This window comes from Tursiops truncatus, chromosome 12 (genome assembly GCF_011762595.2).
Source record: "Tursiops truncatus isolate mTurTru1 chromosome 12, mTurTru1.mat.Y, whole genome shotgun sequence".
In the NCBI taxonomy this organism is placed as follows: domain Eukaryota; kingdom Metazoa; phylum Chordata; class Mammalia; order Artiodactyla; family Delphinidae; genus Tursiops; species Tursiops truncatus.
Window position 1 is genome coordinate 84,157,346 of NC_047045.1, and position 18,528 is coordinate 84,175,873.

General features: G+C 44.9%; 1 protein-coding gene across 2 annotated transcripts in view; it reads left to right on the top strand.

Annotated features, from left to right (window-relative positions):
• Nucleotides 1–18,528, top strand: part of PACRG (parkin coregulated) — a 515,005-nt gene that overhangs the window by 455,115 nt on the left and 41,362 nt on the right. The gene's annotated exons all lie outside the window — the stretch shown is intronic.

Sequence of the window (18,528 nt, forward strand, 5' to 3'; positions counted from 1 at the left end):
TACAGAACCTGCGCTCTAGAGCCCATGAGCCACAACTACTGAGCCCACGTGCTGCAACTACTGAAGCCCATGCACTGCAACCACTGAAGCCCTCGCACCTAGAGCCCATGCTCCGCAACAAGAGAAGCTACCAAAATGAGAAGCCTGCACACCGTAATGAAGAGTAGCCCCCACTTACCTCAACTAGAGAAAGCCCACACGCAAGGAAGACCCAACTCAGCCAAAAAAAGAAAAGACTTCACCTCCAATTCAGGGGGTGTGGGTTCGATCCCTGGTCGGGGAGCTAAGATCCCACATGCCTCACAGCCAAAACAGCAAAAAAATGTAAAGCAGAAGCAATATTATAACAAATTCAGTAAAGACTTTAAAAATCATCCACATCAAAAAAAAATCTTAAGAGAAAAAGGAAATTTGAGTCATATCTTGAAATGCTAACTTGTTTGAAATTTTGTTATATCTAATTTAGAAGATAAACAATTGTCTTAATTGTTAATATTTTAAAAAATAAAGAGAGATTTAATCTGGGCACCCAAGGCCCAGCCGCTGAGAATTAGTAACTGAAGTGATAGGACCTACCTCACACTCATTCAAGACTCATGAATGAGGCTCAAGGCTGAAGTCTGTATAAAAACGAAATGTAGTCAAACAGAGTAAAGCAAACATTAATTAACACCTGAGTATTTAACAAAGCATTCTTACATTTGTAGTGTCTAATTTGACTGTACTTGAGATTTTTTTCTGTAATGTTTTTGTCCACATCTGTGTGTTCATTCAGTGATTAACAAACATTAATGCTTTTAGTGTCATGTGTGATTGTCAAATAAGGTCAGAGTGTCCTAATCTGGAATATATTTTCCATTTCATTTTATAGAACAAGAAAGAGCAGGTCATTTAATACCATGCTTTCAAATTATTTTCAGTCAGTTGTTTTTCTCTGAACAGAAAATTCCTTTCTTAGATCTCTTCCCTAATTTTTTCAGATACATTTAGTTTTAGTTGAGCTGATTTATGGAACTTTTCCATATGAGCTTAATCAAGGATCTATCCTTGAATCATCTAGTATTTTCTGTAATATTCTGGAATATTGCTCCAAGGGGACTTAAAATGTGCACATTTTAGATACTGAAAATACACTGCAGTACCTTGCTCTTGTAAAAATGATTTAAGAACCCCTCTGTCATAGGAATAACCTGCCTTCCTTTGTCATGTGCTTCCATTTACAAAAGAAATTCCTTGCTGTTTATGTTATGTTTTTAGAAAAGAATGCCCAGCACTGACTATATGTCATCCCACAAGGTCCCATTTGATCAGTTCAAGAGCAATGAGGCTGAATCCAACCCTGGAAATTAAAAGTCCAACAGACTATTGTGACTTCAAGTATCTAATTTAAGACAACATGAAATACTGCTTTGGTTCTCAATACATCTATCCTGTAAAGATACCGACTCATTCAGTAGCCAAACTAATTCTTCATTTTGATCTAATCTTTTGGGATAGTAAAAGTGAACAGTGCTAAGATCAAAGTGTTTTTCAAACACTGATGGTGCCAGAACTTGAGAGTTTAAAGTTGGCAAACAAAAGTACTTTAGCTGCTGAGAAATTGCGGAGCTATTAAAAAATTGTGGAGGTTTTAACAGAGGAAAATGAATTCTGTCATGTTTCCCTTTTTTGGTAACCCAGCTACAAAGAAGCTAATTGCCCTCTGTGTGAGTGACGGAGGTGGGCAAGACTTCCTTTCTTTCTGCCATTTTCTATTATCGTCTTGAAAAGTCTGATCTTTGTCAGTTTCTATTTCCCAGACTAAACTCTCCAACAAATAATATTAATTTCAAACATTTCACAAATTTATAATTAATTCAAAACTAAGAGATTATAGCAATAATTTTTACCTGAGGATGTCCCGCATATGTTCAGTAGCAGATTATTACAGCTTTATCTTTTAAAGTCTACTTTGGGAGCAACTTTTAAACTTAAATCAATTCTATACTGTAAACTATTGCTGTTTCAGAAATATATAATTCTATCTGAATTATAGTTATAGCCTAAAGCTAAACTTAATGTAGCAGATTGTCAGACTGGCTGCGTTTAATATTAATCTGGAAGGACTCTAGCTAAATACGACTTTGTTCATTCAAAAAATAATCAGTCTACCCGGACCAGGCATCTCTATACAGGTTTGGATAACCACATGTTAATACAGTTGTTTAAGGAAAACGGAACGAATCAGAGAGTTAAGAGAATTCTACCCTTAGTCCCCTTCTATTCTTTCTCAGTGTTCATTTCCTTGGTGACCTCATTCAGTCTCACAGCAGTCCACACCGTCTATACATTGACGCGCATCCTTGACCCTGCTCCAGCCTCTACTCTGAGCTTCTAACGCCTATGTCCAGCTTCCTAATCAACAGCTGCTCTTGGATGTCCAGTAGGCATTTCACTGAACGCATTCAAAACAACTCTTGACTTGGCCCTGGACATCTTCTGCCCCCATCTAAGTAAAAGGTCCACCATCCACCCGCTTACCAAGAATTGTAGAGTCATCCTGAAGCCTTCATTTCCTTTACCTCCTACATCCACATTCTACAGTAACAAATCAGTGCTCTACCTTTTTCTCTTGCTAAATCGGGTCCCTTCTCAGTCCTTCCCCATAACCTCTCACCTGCACTGCTGCAACAGCTTCTAAGATGTCCCTCTGTTCCCGCTACAGTCCATTCTCTATTCAGTAGCCAGAGTCTCTTTCTCAACGTTAAATGAGATTTTGTCACTCACTTGCTTAAAATCCTCAAGGACATCCCACTGCATTTAGAATAAATTTGTCCTTCTCACTGCATACAAGACATCATAACACCTTCTGGCCCCTATCTCCTGCATCTCCTCATCTTAGTCAATATTCACTATTCAACATCCTCCACTCCCACCAGACGTTTTATTGTTCTTCAAACACACCAAGTTTGCACCTGCCTCAGGACATTTGCACTTGCTCCTCCCTCTGCCTGGAACACTCTTGTGCTGATTCTATACATGGTTCCTTTTTCCTCTTTGTTCAGACTGCTGTTCAAATGCCCCCTCCTCATAGAGGCGTTCTTTGACCACCCTATCTAAAATAGTGATCCAGACCTACAGGTTGGCTCCAACACACTCTCCCGTACTGTGTTTTATTTTCTTCCTATTTAAAGGCATTTGAAATATATATTCAATAGTACTTATAATACAAACGTATAGAATATTTATATAGCTGTTTGCTTGCTAATTGTAAGATTCAGCCAACTAAAATGCCAGCATCACGAGAACAAGGGCTTAGACTTCTCAGTGTTGGATTGCTTATTCCCAGAAGCTACTCAATAAATATTTTTGAATTATTAAGCAAAGTTAGAAGCCATTACTTACATAAAAATACTCAGTATTTACACATATTTTTTTCTACAAAGGATTTGAAACAGCTTTAAGCAAAAACAGACAATAAAATTAAAAAATAGAAACTTAGCACCAAAAACAAACAGCTAAAAAATAATAATAATAGAGTAAGATGGTCCATTAAAACACTATCATGAGAAAGTAGGAAAGTAGAAATTATACTGTGCTTTAAGAGAACAAAACTTTTCCTAAGGTTGAATTCTAAATGAAAGTTCTCTAGCAAGTTATTTTTGTGGCCTCTTCCATTGCAGAGCACAGGCTCCGGATGCGCAGGCTCAGAGGCCATGGCTCACGGGCCCAGCCGCTCTGCGGCATGTGGGATCTTCCCAGACCGGGGCACGAACCCATGTCCCCTGCATCGGCAGGCGGATTCTCAACCACTGCGCCACCAGGGAAGGCCTAGGGAAGCCCTCTAGCAAGTTTTCACACAGTAAAGGGCAATGTCCACAGCAATATTTGTAAAGCAGATGCAATGGTCCTTTTCAAATGGCTGTTTCTTTGATAATGGCTAAGGGCCCCAATTAAAATGCAATAGAATGAAGGGGAATCATTAAGGGGCTGAGTTAATATGCACCAAGAATATAATCTGGTAGCCTTACTTGAACCAAGAAATGACTTTCATCTGGAAGATTCACCTAATAACATAGCATTGTTTATTGCTAGGAATTACGGTGATTTCAGGAAAACCAAGTTGCTAAATTATTGTCATTATGGACATTCTGTCGTATATATTGTGCAATTCGAGCTGCCCTCGTGTAGTGCTAAACCAGAAATCTGCTTCAAGTGACACTGAGCGTTCCTGTGGCAACAGTTTGATCAGGCCCCACGAGCGCTCTTAATTCTCAAAACACTACTTCTGGAGAGTCCTCAGTGCGCCTCAGGTTAAGGCGGCAGTCCCTCCTGTTAGGGTCCCCTCAGTAATGAATGGTCTTTAACAAACATCACCAAGCAGCTGCAACTGCACCACTGCAATTCCCTGGCTACCAGCCACGTCCCAGCTCCTCAGTAAACAAGCAAGTATTTATCACCTTTCCCACAGAGGCCCCTGCCCCCAGCTCCAATCAGATTCAAGAAAAATTCCTCCTCTTTTCCCTAAGAAATTGGGTGTTTTTTACATGTTAAAACCAGAGTCCTTTTAAAGGTAAGATTCTGTAACGTTGGCAAAAGGTAGAAACACATTTTAGTGTTTAAGGGCCCATCGTCTCTCCTTCCAGCAACAGCAGACATCCTGGTAGAGCCAAGGCCGTTTTTCCTCTTCTGAGAACCATCTCCAAGAGACGCTACCTCTACTCCCCAAAACACACACACACACACACACACACGCACATGCACACGCACATGCAGACGCATACGCACACACACAGAATGGCCGCCAGTGTCTTCAACACTTCCCACCACTTGGCAAAGGGCAACGAGATGATGGCAAGACAGACACATGCAGTGCCAGGCAGAGAGGTTTTTGAACCCTGCAGGGATGGGGTGAGGAGACTGTCATAGTCATGTGCCCCCCGAGAAAAATATTCCCTTTTATTTCTCATTCAGCTGTCGCTGAGGGTCAGAGCGCGCATTGGTAATCGCTATTGTTCATAGAGTCCCTTGTGGTTCACAGCTGGATGACACCCTTCATGAAAAGCTGATTGTGTCGCCTTTACTCAGCACCCTTTCATAATAGCCAGCGTTTTGTTTTCTTACTGCAGATACTTTGTGAAAAAAAAAAAAGGTTTTTGCTACCACGTCCCTCAATTATTCTAATATTTACCATTAATAGAAATATTCACTCATGATGTAAACACACTATTCCGAGCAGGAAAGTACCTTCCTTAATGTAAGCCATCTAACGGCTTATGTGAGCGACATGCTGCAGCAGTAATCACTGATCCCCCGTCCTATAAAGCCCCAGAATTCCCAATTTCCAACAGAAGTCCGAATCTAATCCAAAAATCTATTTGACGTCTTACAACGATTAGATTTTCTAATAGTCTTGAATAAGCAAGAGCATGTATTCGTTTCCAGAGAAAGGGCATGGCCCTCTGCCACTTTAAAACAAAACTGAGAATCTGCCTTGTTCTCAAAGAGACCAGTACCTAGGAAGTCACTTGAATTTTCTGCTTTTAGTGTTTTCTTAGCCATAATAGAAAACGAAACATGTTTATGAAAGAAAATAATTTTCTCCGGACACTTCCTTTCTGAAAATTGATGCTGTCTTGTGGCCTAGACATCGGACCCAGGGTCATTATAATCTTGCCTGTAGAATGAAAGTCATCCTCAAACTCAAATTTCTCATTAAAATCCAACATTATGTAAGTGACATGACTAGTAGTTTCAAAAGATCTGAAAACGTTAACAATTCTTCAAATATAGAAATTATCCATTTTCTTAGATGTACCCATTACCCACTTAGACATTGTTATATTCATTTGTTATATTTATTCAATTCGTTTGGGGCCAAAGGAGCTGAGAAGCTCATACTACTACTAGAAATCTTCAGCTGTGGTTATGACTAAAAAGGTGGCAAATTAATTTTGGTGATGGGCATGAGCCCTTTAGAAGCAGGATCCCCAGAGGCCAGAAATGGAACTGGCCCTCTTATCCTCCAGAGCACGCAGTGACCTGTTCACGTGCATGATTTGAGCAAATGATTGGATTCTGTAGGGCCAGGCGCTGGCCGTGTGCTGAGGAGAGGGCCTGCCCACAGGCTTAACACCCAGCCGGCTCCCGCGGTCCTGGCCGCAGACGTTTCTGTGCCGCGCGAGCTCGCCCAGGCTAGCGGGGCGCCGGCACGGGGGGCTGCCTCCTCGGTGCACACTGCAGTCCCAGTCAGAAAAGACTGTTGTTTAAACTGAAGAGAGTCTTTTGTGCCCAAACCACCATCCAACCTCTTTTGTTCTTCTCGAACGGGAAGTGACGCCAGCTGGCTGGTCTGAGGCGAGTCATCCGTACAAACGCTGGTCAGATGACACTCTCCTTCCTTCCCCATGTGTGGTTTCGACCACAGGGAATGTCGCTGTCAAGCCCCCCAGAAGGCAACATCTGGGACCACCCTTCCTTTGAATAACTGGTGGCGATCTTCCAAGCAGCCACAAGGTGGTAGACATATTTTCTAATCACTGCATTGTCCATCGCTGGAACCTACGGTTACCTCGTTTTTGCCCACTTACAATAAATCTGTCCGTTGTGCACAGTTAAATGACAGCTTATGAAGCAACCCGAAATTCTGATAAATAAGAATAGAGAGACAGTAAGACAACGGGCTGCCCGCTCAGTGCCTTCACCAAAATGTGCCGTAAGATTGAATTTGCATCATAGCCTTTGGAAAATGAGAAGTAAAAAATTGGAGACTTTTTGACACTGATTGCCTGGTAATGAGACAGCCTGTAACAGTGCTTGGCTATAAACTGCTCAGCAGCTGAGGCGCTGAGGGGCCCCGTACACAGCCGCTTCGGCTCCTCTCCATGTAGCTGGGAGGAAGCACTGCATTTTACTACTTTTAAAAATCACAGGGCTTCCCTGGTGGCGCAGTGGTTGAGAGTCCGCCTGCCGATGCAGGGGACATGGATTCGTGCCCCGGTCTGGGAAGATCCCACATGCCGCGGAGCGGCTGGGCCCGTGAGCCATGGCCGCTGAGCCTGCGCGTCCGGAGCCTGTGCTCCGCAACGGGAGAGGCCACAACAGTGAGAGAGGCCCATGTACCGCAAAAAAAAAAAAAAAAAAAAAAAAAAAAAAAAATCACAGATTTGGAAAAAGAACTGGAATAATAAAGCTTTTATTGTAACTTCCAAAACTTTAGCTCTGCACTTTTAGGGTTGTTGCGTATTCTATATTCTATTGAGAAAGCGTCCATGACCTTGTGGGTCACCATGATTTGGGACTTCAGTGGATCCTAAATGGAGTCACCAATATTCAGTCAGAACCTTTGGAGCCTACGTAGAAGAAACATTCGTTTGCTACGTGTCTTCAGTTTTAACAAATTTCTTGGCTACACTCTTAGATTTTATTAATTTCCCTCCTTAGCCTTCTGCTTCGTTGGCTACATAGTTCATGAGGTCAGCAACAGCAGGGCTACGTGTGAATAATCCCACTACTGGCCCCTTCCATACGCCGTCTTTGGGACCTCCCTAGATATACGGGTACAGAATACAAACGACAGCTCATTGTTGGCATGAATTCCGTAGCACTCAGACTGTGAGGACATCAGAGACATAACCATTGAAAAATAATAAGCAGGTTTGTAACCATAGTTAGCTGTTACTATAGGAGATGGTGAGACCAGGTAGGGAAATTTTATAATTTACTACCTGAGCGACCTTGGGTCAATTACTTAGCTGCTTGGTGCTTCTTTAAATGGAATAATAATGTAGTCATATTGACTTAATAATAATAATAGTCATATTGGCGATTATTATTATGATTAATTGATGAAGGTTTAATGAGACAAGGCATGTCCTTGGTATAATACAGCTAAGCGCCATGTCTGTTCATAGGAAAACCTCATAACCGTTATGGTCATGAGGGATACTTCTCCAAACCACCAAGTGTGTTTCCTCGCCTGCCTCACAATAAGCCCATGAGTCAGGCGGCGTCCCACGCTACAGATGAAGAACCAAAGCTCAGAGACGAGTGACTTGTCGTCCTGGTGAAGGCCTCGATTGTACAAGTCCTCTCCTACCGTTACCAGTATACATTCGGTACATTATTGAATGTTCCACGAGCTTGTATTGGCCACATGCCAGGCATCTGTCTCGGAACAAGGCGAGGCCCTACCTCCCTGGCATTTGGTCTCGAGGCTGGAGAGAGACAATTACAAGGAGACAAGTCGGGACCGTCACACGGAGAATGAAGAGCGTAGAAGTGACCAGGGGAGGGTGAAGCTCTTCCTGGGAGGTGACGCTGGAGGTGAACGCTGAGTGAGGACAGGGACAGCATGAGGAGCCTGCGTGGAACCGTTCCAGGCAGAGGAACGTCACGGCAAAGGCCTGGGCAGAAGCACCACCACTGGGGAAAAGCACGGGGCCGGCGCACCTGGAGGCTACAGGCGTGAGCGTGCGGAGTTGGAGAAGATGGGAGAGGCTCTGTGAGAGCGAAGCAAGGGTTCTCTTTCGGGAGTGCCTGCCTGCTGCTGTGTTGAGCTGGCCTCTGCACGTGTGAGCCGGGGGCTCACGCGTCAGGGAGGGAGACACAGGTGGACTTCATCAGCCTGCGGACTGTGGCCTCACAGCACAAATTTCACTCAGAGGACGTCTGTACAGCGGAGGAAGGTGCAGCTCACCATTTTTAGAAAACTTGGAAACAACCTGGAGGAATTTTACGTGCTAGCATTTTATCATTAGTAATTTCGTAAAAATGATTATCCCTTCAAGTCCTCAAAACACAGGAGATAGCAAATAAAGAGATATGAGATATTCATAGTCACGAAGAAATAAAGATGTCGTGCCAGGACAGGGACATGTGGGGCCTGGTGGGGACGGAAGGAACAGGTCCACCCGAGCGCTGACGGGGGCAGGAATGGGCAGTGAGCCTGGGCCCAGTCTGGGGGCCACGGTCGCGCTGGCTCGGTGCGCTGGCCGGACCTCCATCCTGCTGCCACTCCGTGGAGGAAGGTTAAGGGTGCGAGAGAGTTGGCCTGAGCAGAGTCCCTTGTATTCTGCTCAGGTCATTTATCTGCCCTCAAGATAACAGCTCGAAGCCCAGCAGTAGGAACCTGGCGCCAGGCTTCTGGAGGCTTCGCACTGTCCCGGGGGCCCTGGGGCACGTGAGCCACACCCCCTCCACTCCTCACAGGGAAACGAACGCAAAGGAGCCGCTAGTTAGAGCAGAGCCAGGATAAGACCCTACATCTCTAAGACAGGTTTGAGAGCACAGAGGAAATGAGGGCCTTTTTTTCAGAGGAGCAGAGGTCCATTTTGAAGTCTATATAAACAAACATTGACAGCAGATAAACATAAATGTGGGCAAGTTTTATGACTGCCTGTGGTCCCTTTCATAGGTGAGCTGCTATAGATGAGATGAGATGAGATGAGATGTGTGGCTTTCCTCATAACAATTCTTGCCCAGTTCTCCTGTGACGCTGATGTGTGTGGAATGGTCGTTAAAGCCAGCTGATCTGTGCCGAGACTGGACCATTTCTCTGACCCCACTACCCCAAGGCTCTTCCCACAGAGCCAACCACGCGCGCAGTGCCAGGACACACACAGCAGGCGCAGGGAAAGAGAAGGGGGCAAGGCTTGGAATCCTTGACCGGTGCCATGAGGACCCTCCTCTGGAGGGTCACCGCTTGGTACCAGTGACTTCAGTGGCCATGTTTGTGCCTCTGGTTCTTCCAGAACTTCATAACTCACTTCCTGTAAGTGGACCACATCAACACTTTATCCAAAGTTCCAATCTTTGTCTTTCTCCCATGGGTTTACTTTGTTAGTAAAAACTGGTGGACTAGAGGCTATGTAACTTCTTTAGCACCAAGTGTTTCACAAATCAGAGAATCTAAAACATGAGGATCACTTAGAAGAAGATCAGATTGACTTCTTATAAATAAAGGCATGAGAGAAGGATAGGGAGCCACCAAAACACTATTCATCTTATATGCAGCTGGAAACATCACATAGATAAGCCACCTGTGTAAACTCTGTGACTACTATCTTTCTGCTCGTAAATTTTGGCTTAGAGATTGTTAACTAGATCGTCTATTTCTCGATGTGAGTGTGAAAAATAGATGAGCGTTTGTGATATTTCTAAGAAATAGAATTCTAGTAATAAAATCAAACTGGTTGGAAACCAAAAGCATTTTAAAGTTCCAGAACAAATGTCTAAATGTCTATTTAAAATCTAGAGGATTGTAGGAGTAGAAGGGGAATTGGATACTGTCTATCCACAGCCTCTTACTTTACAGGAGAGGAAACCGAGGCCCAAGGAGTTTTCACACTTCGTTTAACGTCACACAAAGACAGCAGTAAGCTCAGACCTGGAATTGATGTTCTCCATCTCCTGGCCCATTACTTTCAACTGCATTCTCTGTTTATAAATACAATGCGTGTTATCAGGGCCAGAGTAATATTAGAGGAGATTAAGCAGCACAGAATTATCTTCCCTCACCAGGTGCCTTCCTAAGCCTGGAATTCTACTGTTAGATAAACCTATTTCCTAGTTGGTCTGCTGCTGAAATGGAAACGGAAATGGCCCTGCGGGCACAGGACAGGCTGCGTGGAGCTGAGGCAGCAGAAGAACCTAACTGTGCCTGGAGCCGGTGGTAACCCAGGATGGAGATGGAGGTGCGGTGGGCCAAGGAGGGACCCAGGAGGAAGGGAAGGGTGCAGAATGAGAGGGGAGAGCAGAGCGCCAGCAGCTCCCCTGCCCCCAGTTTGCTCGCTTCTGCCCCTCCACCGTGCATTGAGTCACTGGCAGCAAATTCAGTGTTGCCATTAGCAACTTTAAAATGCAAATTAAAAAAAATCTCACTCATCATGTAATATTTCTGATCCTAAGACTGACATCTGATGTTTTAGGAGGCTGCTTTGGAAAGAATTCTTTGTTGGTCGCAAAAGAATCCAAACCTCACTAATGACCAGAAATATGTGCCTGAAGGAGAAATAAAACTGATGAAGGGGGCGAGGGGTAGGAAAAAAAGACCCTGAAATTGTTTCTGACTTGAGGAAAAAAGGCACAGCAATAAAAACAAATAGCCCCATTCAAGGAGAACTTAACAATTCCACCCTAAAAAATTCTCAACAAACTGACCTATTGTTATATGTTGTTTTGTGCAATTAATAGACAAAGCAATTGTTAAGCGAGCCTGGAGCTGTGGTCTCAGCACTTAGTCCAGGCTCCTGGCTTGCACAGGGGTGGGCGCGGAGGGGCGTCGCAAGTGAGGCCGGCTCCTCGCTCTCCAGAAACACGTGAGCTGCTTCAGGGCTCCCAGGGATCCTCAGTTCAGCGGCGACGACAGTCGAATTGATCCAAGGAGGACAGAGCGAGCAAGGCTGTTCTGGAATCAGCCCCTGGGCAGCGGTGCAGCACCTCCTCCCCCACTGGGGGATGCTCCCCTCCCTGCGCCCTCGTCCCCACCCAAAGCCAGCGGTCTGTTTAGGAAGGGAGATGGTCCAGCGACATCCTGCACTGGAGCCGGATCCGGCCTGCTCTCCGCTGAGGTCTTTAAAGCACGAAACAGAGCAGCAGAGACCTTCAGCCTCGCTCTTCCTGGCGTCTATTGTTCTCTTAATGCCTCCGTTTTCTAATCAACTCGTTAATTATGCAAACCACAGGCTTTCTAAAGCAGGTTCTCCATGACGTTTCAGAACGGGGTTTATGCAGCACAAAAGAAAGAACCTGTCATGCTGAGAAGTTAATGGTTGGCCTGGACTTCAATCCCTCATCAAGCAGGAAATGTGAAGGACCCTACGTCCAGGGCAACATCCAACTAAAGTAACGCCTCTCCCCTGAGATGGGGTTTTGCCTCACTGCAACTTTTAAATGCTGCACAAGCGGCCTTGTTAACCATAGCTCGGTCAGGCTCAGGAAAAAATAGCCCAGGTAAGAGGCAGAAGAGGCTGAGGTCTAGGTGCTGGGGAAAGCAGCCTGGCCAGGCTGGGTGTCCCAGGATACTGCCAGGCTGTCCCAGCAGGTAGGCGGGTGACCCAAACCCAGTCACCGTCCATGCTCAGGACATGGCTGACGAGCAGCGGCCACTCCCTTGTTTGCGTCAAGGCACCTGACATGGTCCTCCAGGCCCAAAGGAGGTCTGGGCAGGAAGACAGCTTCCAGCCAAGGAGCAAACACAAAGGCAGCAGGTCAGGCCAAAGGTCACCCCAGGAGGGAGAGACCTGGGACTTGGGAGCAACCTGATCACCTGGGAATGACCTGCAGTAACAACAGGTCCTGATTCTTAGTGGAGCTCAGGAGGCGTGATTGTACGAAAGTTTTAATTCGTAGTTAGTTGAATCTATCGCTATTAGCTTTGTGGCTTCCTCGATTGCTTCAGTTCTTTAAAAGTTATTATCCTTGGGGCTTCCCTGGTGGCGCAGTGGTTGAGAGTCCACCTGCCAGTGCAGGGGACACAGGTTCGTGCCCCGGTCCGGGAAGATCCCACATGCCGTGGAGCAGCTGGGCCCGTGAGTCATGGCCGCTGAGCCTGTGCGTCCGGAGCCTGTGCTCCACAACAGGAGAGGCCACAACAGTGAGAGGCCCGCGTACCACAAAAAAAAAAAAAGTTATTATCCTTCCAGAGTCTCATGTACTGTTCTACATTCTGCTAATTTTTCTATGAATTTTTAAACATATTTGACTAGAATTTTCTTTTAGTACACAGGATAAGATGTATATCTAAATTAATTTTTCTCTAATGTGCTATATTTGAAAATCAGATATCAATTAATCCTCCCCCACTGTTTTGTAATGCTTGCTTTACCGTACATTAAATTCCTACTCATAATTTGGTCTGTTTGCATTCATTCAACAAACACACACGGCAGACACTCTTCTGGGTGCTGGAGGTACAACAGTGAACAGCTCAGCCAAAATCTCTGAGCAGTTTTAGTTGGAGGAGACAACAAACAAATAAATAAACTATGTGATCTCTCAGATGTTTGTAAATTTTATAAAGAAAAACAAGGCAAAGACGAGGACTAGAGAATTCCAGCCAGGTCGGGTGAGGTGCAATTTATAATCAGTTGATCAGAAAAGACCTCACCAAGATGGAAACATGACAAAGATGGAAAGGGCTGATGGATATGGGAGGGAACCGTGCTCCAGTTGACAGAAAGCAAGCGTGAAGGTCCTGAGGAGGTGGCATGTCCAGTATAGTTGCAGAGGCCAGGGCAGCTGGCGCAGCTGAGCAGAAGTGATAGGAAGTGGCTCCACGGCCAGGAGGTTGGCAGTTCCGATAGAGCAGCCTGTGTGGGTGTTGACAGTGACCCTGAGTGAGATGGTGGATTCATTTCCTAGGGAAGTTGTGACAAATGGCCACAACTTGGTAGCCAAAAACAACAGAAATTGATCCTCTCCCAGGTGTGGAGGCCAAGAGTCTGAAGTCAAAGTGTCAGTCACGCTGGTTTGTTCTGGAGGCTCTGAGGGAGAATCCGTCCCAGGCCTCTCCCAGCTCTGGTGCTTGCGGGCAATCCTTGGTGTCCCTTGGCTTGTAGACCCATCCCTCCAATCTCTGCCTCCGTCCTTGTGTGGCCTCCCCTCCGTGTGTCTCTCAGCGTCTGGTCCTTGTCTGTCTCTTCTGAGGACAGTGGTCATTGGATTTAGGGCCCACCTGAAATCCAGGATGGTCTCGTATCCAGATCCTTAACTTGATTACATCTGCAAAGATCCTATTTCCACATGCACAGGTACCTTCTGGGGAGACGCAATTCAACCCACCATAGATGGGCAGCTGTTGGAGGGTCTTTGAACACAAGAGTGAAAAGATCTGAAATGTGTTAAAGGGAGTGCTCCGGCTGCTGTGTGGGTGTGGGTAAGAGGGTCAGGGCAGAAGCAGAGACCAGCTAGGGGACTACCCAGGAGAGAGAGGGTTAGAAGTGGTGGAAGGAAGAGTTACATAAGATGTAGAATTCACCTTTATATAGGGGGTTGGTTCTGATTCCTTAGTTCCTCTGATTTAAATTGCTATTTTTTGACCACTACCAAACTATTTCAATTGCGCTCTCTCTATGTTTTTAATTGTCTGATAGAACTAATCTTCTCTTCTTCCTTTTCCTAGTAAGATTATATAAACCTCTTAATTTGCCTGAGACAATATTTTGTCTTCTCATTCAAGAATACAGATATAGATAGATAGATAGACAGACATGTATCTGTCAATTTGTCTTTTATTATGTTTTTAAAGATTTTCTTTAAATGTTCTTTATAGCAACAACATGTGCCTCAATAGGTTTATTCCCAAGAATTTCTCGTGAGGAAGGAGTTACTATTATAATCAGGACCTATACTTTTATTATGTTGGCTGGTGGCTGCTGATAATTAGCAAGGCTATTAATTTTGGTACGTTTATTTCAGATATAGCATTTTTTGCATCATTTTATTAAACATGATTATTTTGCTGGTTCCTCTGCATATTCTGGTTTTCCATTTTGTTAAGTGCGAATAATGATCTTTTCTCTCTTCCCTTTATCATACCTCTTTGTTTTTTCATGTCTCATTGCATTAACCAGAGTTTTCAGAACACTATTAAGAAAGCATCCTTGTTCCAATTTTTAAACCGAATTTAATTTGTCTATCCATTGAGCACGGTAAGGGCTCTCATTTTCCACGACTTTATCATGGTAGAGAAGTGGCCCCTATTCCTAATATTTTAATATTTTGAAGAACCTTGTTAAATGCTATCAGTTGTCTTTTAGGCATGTTATTTGTTTTAATTTAACCTGTTGACGTTGCGTATTGTACTGGCAAATGCTCTTACGTTGAATCCTGCTGCGCTGTGTCACATATCTTCCAGAAGACTCCTTTATGTTGGCTTAGAGAAAGATTTCAGTATTTGTTTTCGCATTTCTTTGCTTCCTTTTACAATAGGGATCTATATAGGATTTTATAATAGGGATCTGCTTTATTTTGGTGGCATCCTCATTAAACTCAGTATTCTGGCATCATATCATAATATTTGTGATAATTATGGCACCTTGGGACAGGATCTTGGAAAACTGCCTACCAATAATTTTTTATTAAAAAAAAAAAAGCTAGAGCTTCTGGAAAAAGCACTAGCTTTCGATATCAACATCATTATCATAAAAATGTGTTTATGAAATGCTTCTAATAATTCCTAATGCTTTGGTGCACCACACAATAGTTCTTGTCTCCTAGGAACTAATGACAACAATTTGCAGATTGCATAGTATTTTGCAGTCTGTAAACCACCTCCACATAGATTATCACAGGGCAGCATTAGTATGCCCATTTTTACAAATGAGGAATCCAAAACTGAGAAGATTAGGAATTTGCATGAGGTCATCCAATCAACCAGGACAGGTGAAGAGAGAACTTGAACTGAGGAGTTCTGATGCAAACCCAGAGCTCTTTCCAGTGCCCCACACCGGCTTACGGCGCATAGCAGCTCACTTAACATCTAGGACATTAAACAAAAGCGTGGGAGGTCATCATATTCTATAGTAAGCCTGGGGCAATGACTTCTTTGGGGAGAGATTGAAAAGGCTCTTCTGAAAGTTCCGTGCTCCCCAAGGCTACTTCTCAGCTGTCATCCTGTCACCCTTGGGTAAACCCGTCCCTCCTTCAGTTCTGGCCTGTTAGGTGTGTCACCCTGTGCCCTCCTGATCTCTATGACCTGGGGACCCCTGCTGTCCCACACTGATTTTAGCATCTTGTTGCCAAGCTTCCTCTCCATCCCAGGTCCAGCATCTGAAGCCCTCTGAGACAACTCGTCCTGCTTCCTGGATCTGTTCAGTTCCATTCTGGTCATTTTGACATCACTCAGCCACCCAGGCCCATAGCCTCACTCTGAAGCTTGTCAGGACCTCTCCTCTGCAACACTGCCTCTCACCTGTCCCGAACTCTCCCATGTTGTCCTCATCTGTGCTGGTCCTTCCCTACCGGGCCGGGCCACGTGGTTGGTCACCCACACTGAATGAGACCTTTCAATGGCCTCCCATTCATCTCCGCTGCAGCTCTTAGGGGTTGAGGGATTGGGGAGCGGATGGGGCAGTAAAGTTGGGGCAGGAAGGAGAGCTAGAAATCTCTGAGGCACTATTTCATGCTGAGGTCCCATTGCCTGGAGAGCATAGCAGAGTTTCAAGTTGGAAGAGGGGCTTGCCTGTATGTGTGTGTGTGTGTGTGTGTGTGTGTGTGTGTGTGTGTGTGTGTGTGTTTTAATAAATTTCTTTATTTATTTTTGGCTGTGTTGGGTCTTGGTTGCGGCACGCGGGCTTCTCATTGCGGTGGCTTCTCTTCTCGCGGAGCACAGGCTCTAGAGCGCGGGCTCAGTAGTTGTGGCTCACAGGCCCAGCTGCTCCACAGCACCTGGGATTTTCCCTGACCAGGGCTCGAACCTGTGTCCTCTGCATTGGCAGGTGGATTCTTAACCACTGCGCCAGCAGGGAGGCCCCTGCCTGTGTGTTGCTGATGAATGTGCCCCCTCACTTATCCCGGGTGCCACAAGGTCATAATCTTGCACCACCCTCCATCTTACATCTCATCTCTCATCCCATCCCTTGGGTATTTTATGTGGCATTCTCCACGGCACTCCACTTCCTGCCATCGCCGGCCATCATCCAGAACCTTGGTGGCCCCCTTGGCCAGCACTGCCCCGGGGCTGGGCTCTGTCTTGGTCTCCTGCCATCCGGCAGCACCTCGTTTCCTGACACAGGGAGCCCTCTTCTGCTCTCACATTGGTCCAAATTGGTTTGGTCCCTACTAGGCTTCAAAGCCAGCTCACAAAGAACAAGAAAGCAGTTAGTCTCTAACTCTGCAATCATTCAAAGTTCAGTCTTTAAAATGCAGAGATTTTTCTGCTTCATCTACCCACAGCTCAGCAACTGTATTTCTACAGCCATTGTTATTCTATTTCTGCTCCTAATTGCTATTATGGAAAACCGTGCGGAGCTGAAGCTTTGGGAGTTGCCAATCTGTGGGCTCCCTTCAAATGTAAATGCCTTATGCAAATGTCTTCTGAGGCTGAGAGTGGGATACTCTGTGGTCTTCCCTGGATTGCCACAGGAAAAGAATACTTTCTGGGATGGTGAGAACCAGAAGACAACACGCTCCCTCCTGATTTAAATGCGCACAGCCCTGAGATTGTTTTCTGTCTCCGACTTCCTCTCCCACTCCAGCAGCTGAATTTAAAATACTTGCTACAAAATGCTGTTTCCTGGGGTCACTGCAGCTTAACTGTTTCGTGGTCACGCCCTGTGGGGACACAAGCAGAACTTCCTTCCCCAAGGGAATCAGGATGATGTTGGCAAGGTAGACACTGTTAGAGTCTAGGAACCTTGGGTTTTTTTAATATGGAAAATCCCCTCTGCAAATAATGCATTAAATTGGATCACTCGCTGTGTTGTTAGTAAAACCTTGAAACATGGGCATGGATGGAGATCTCACCATTCTGAGCAGAGCTCTAAGCCCTTGGAAAGCAGCTACTGAAAGTCAATTGAAATGTCCTCTTCCCGGGAGGTCACTGACGCTGGAACCTTGGTCACATCCTCAGAACCTCCTTCCCCCTTCCAGACGCTCCTGCTCTGGGTTCCTGTGCCTGGAGCTGCCCTCTCTGCCTTCTCTTGCCCTGACCTTGGCCTCCCCTCCATGGTGCCAGGCAGGCTCTTCTCACTGTCATCTCCCTCATACACATCTTTGCTGCTTCCCATCATCACCAGTAGCAATGTGGTCCAAAAGAATGTTCTCGGCTTCTGAATTAACAAGTCCTGAAACCCCTTAGGTAATTGACTTAATACTTACTCTGTGCTGTGCCAGGCACTCCTGTAAGCACATGGTAGTATTTAATTTACTTACCGCCTTTGAATTTATCAGTAGCTTCTATGTTTAGTATCGTACATATTGGATATTTCCAAAATGGAGGGAAAAAGTTACCACAAAATGTATAGAAATGTATTCCATACATTCTAAGATAAATTCTAAACTATATGAAAGGAGAGGGACAACGCAGAAAGTAGTGGGAAAATGGCCCTGGCCCATGGCGTTCAGCTGTTTGTCTTTTGTTTTTACACTGTCATGTTATTTAATATTCCTCGCAGTTCCACTGCATCATTCTGAACTTCAGAAAAAGAAAGGGGAAGTAACTCTTCCCTGGAATATCATTTATGTTCTAAACTACTAAAAAATACTTTAAAGTGCAATTAGCTTATTTAAGAGGCAGACATTATGTGGTTCTCTGCCTGCGTCATACGGTCACTGGGAGGATAACAGGAATGGGTAATATATATTAGTGTTTTGAGCACAGCTGGAAGAAAATCTTCGTGTACATTCGAGGTGGTTTTGTAATTATCTAGCAAGATCAAAATATCTGATCAAAGAGAATCACTCTGATCTACTCAGTTACAACATGGTCTCTCTTTGGTTTTTGTTTTGGTTTAATGATGTACTACAAATTGACATGTGTTCGTGAATACGATCTATGGTTCCATCAGATCATTCAGACAGCACCGTATGGTTGCCAGTTATGTTCTA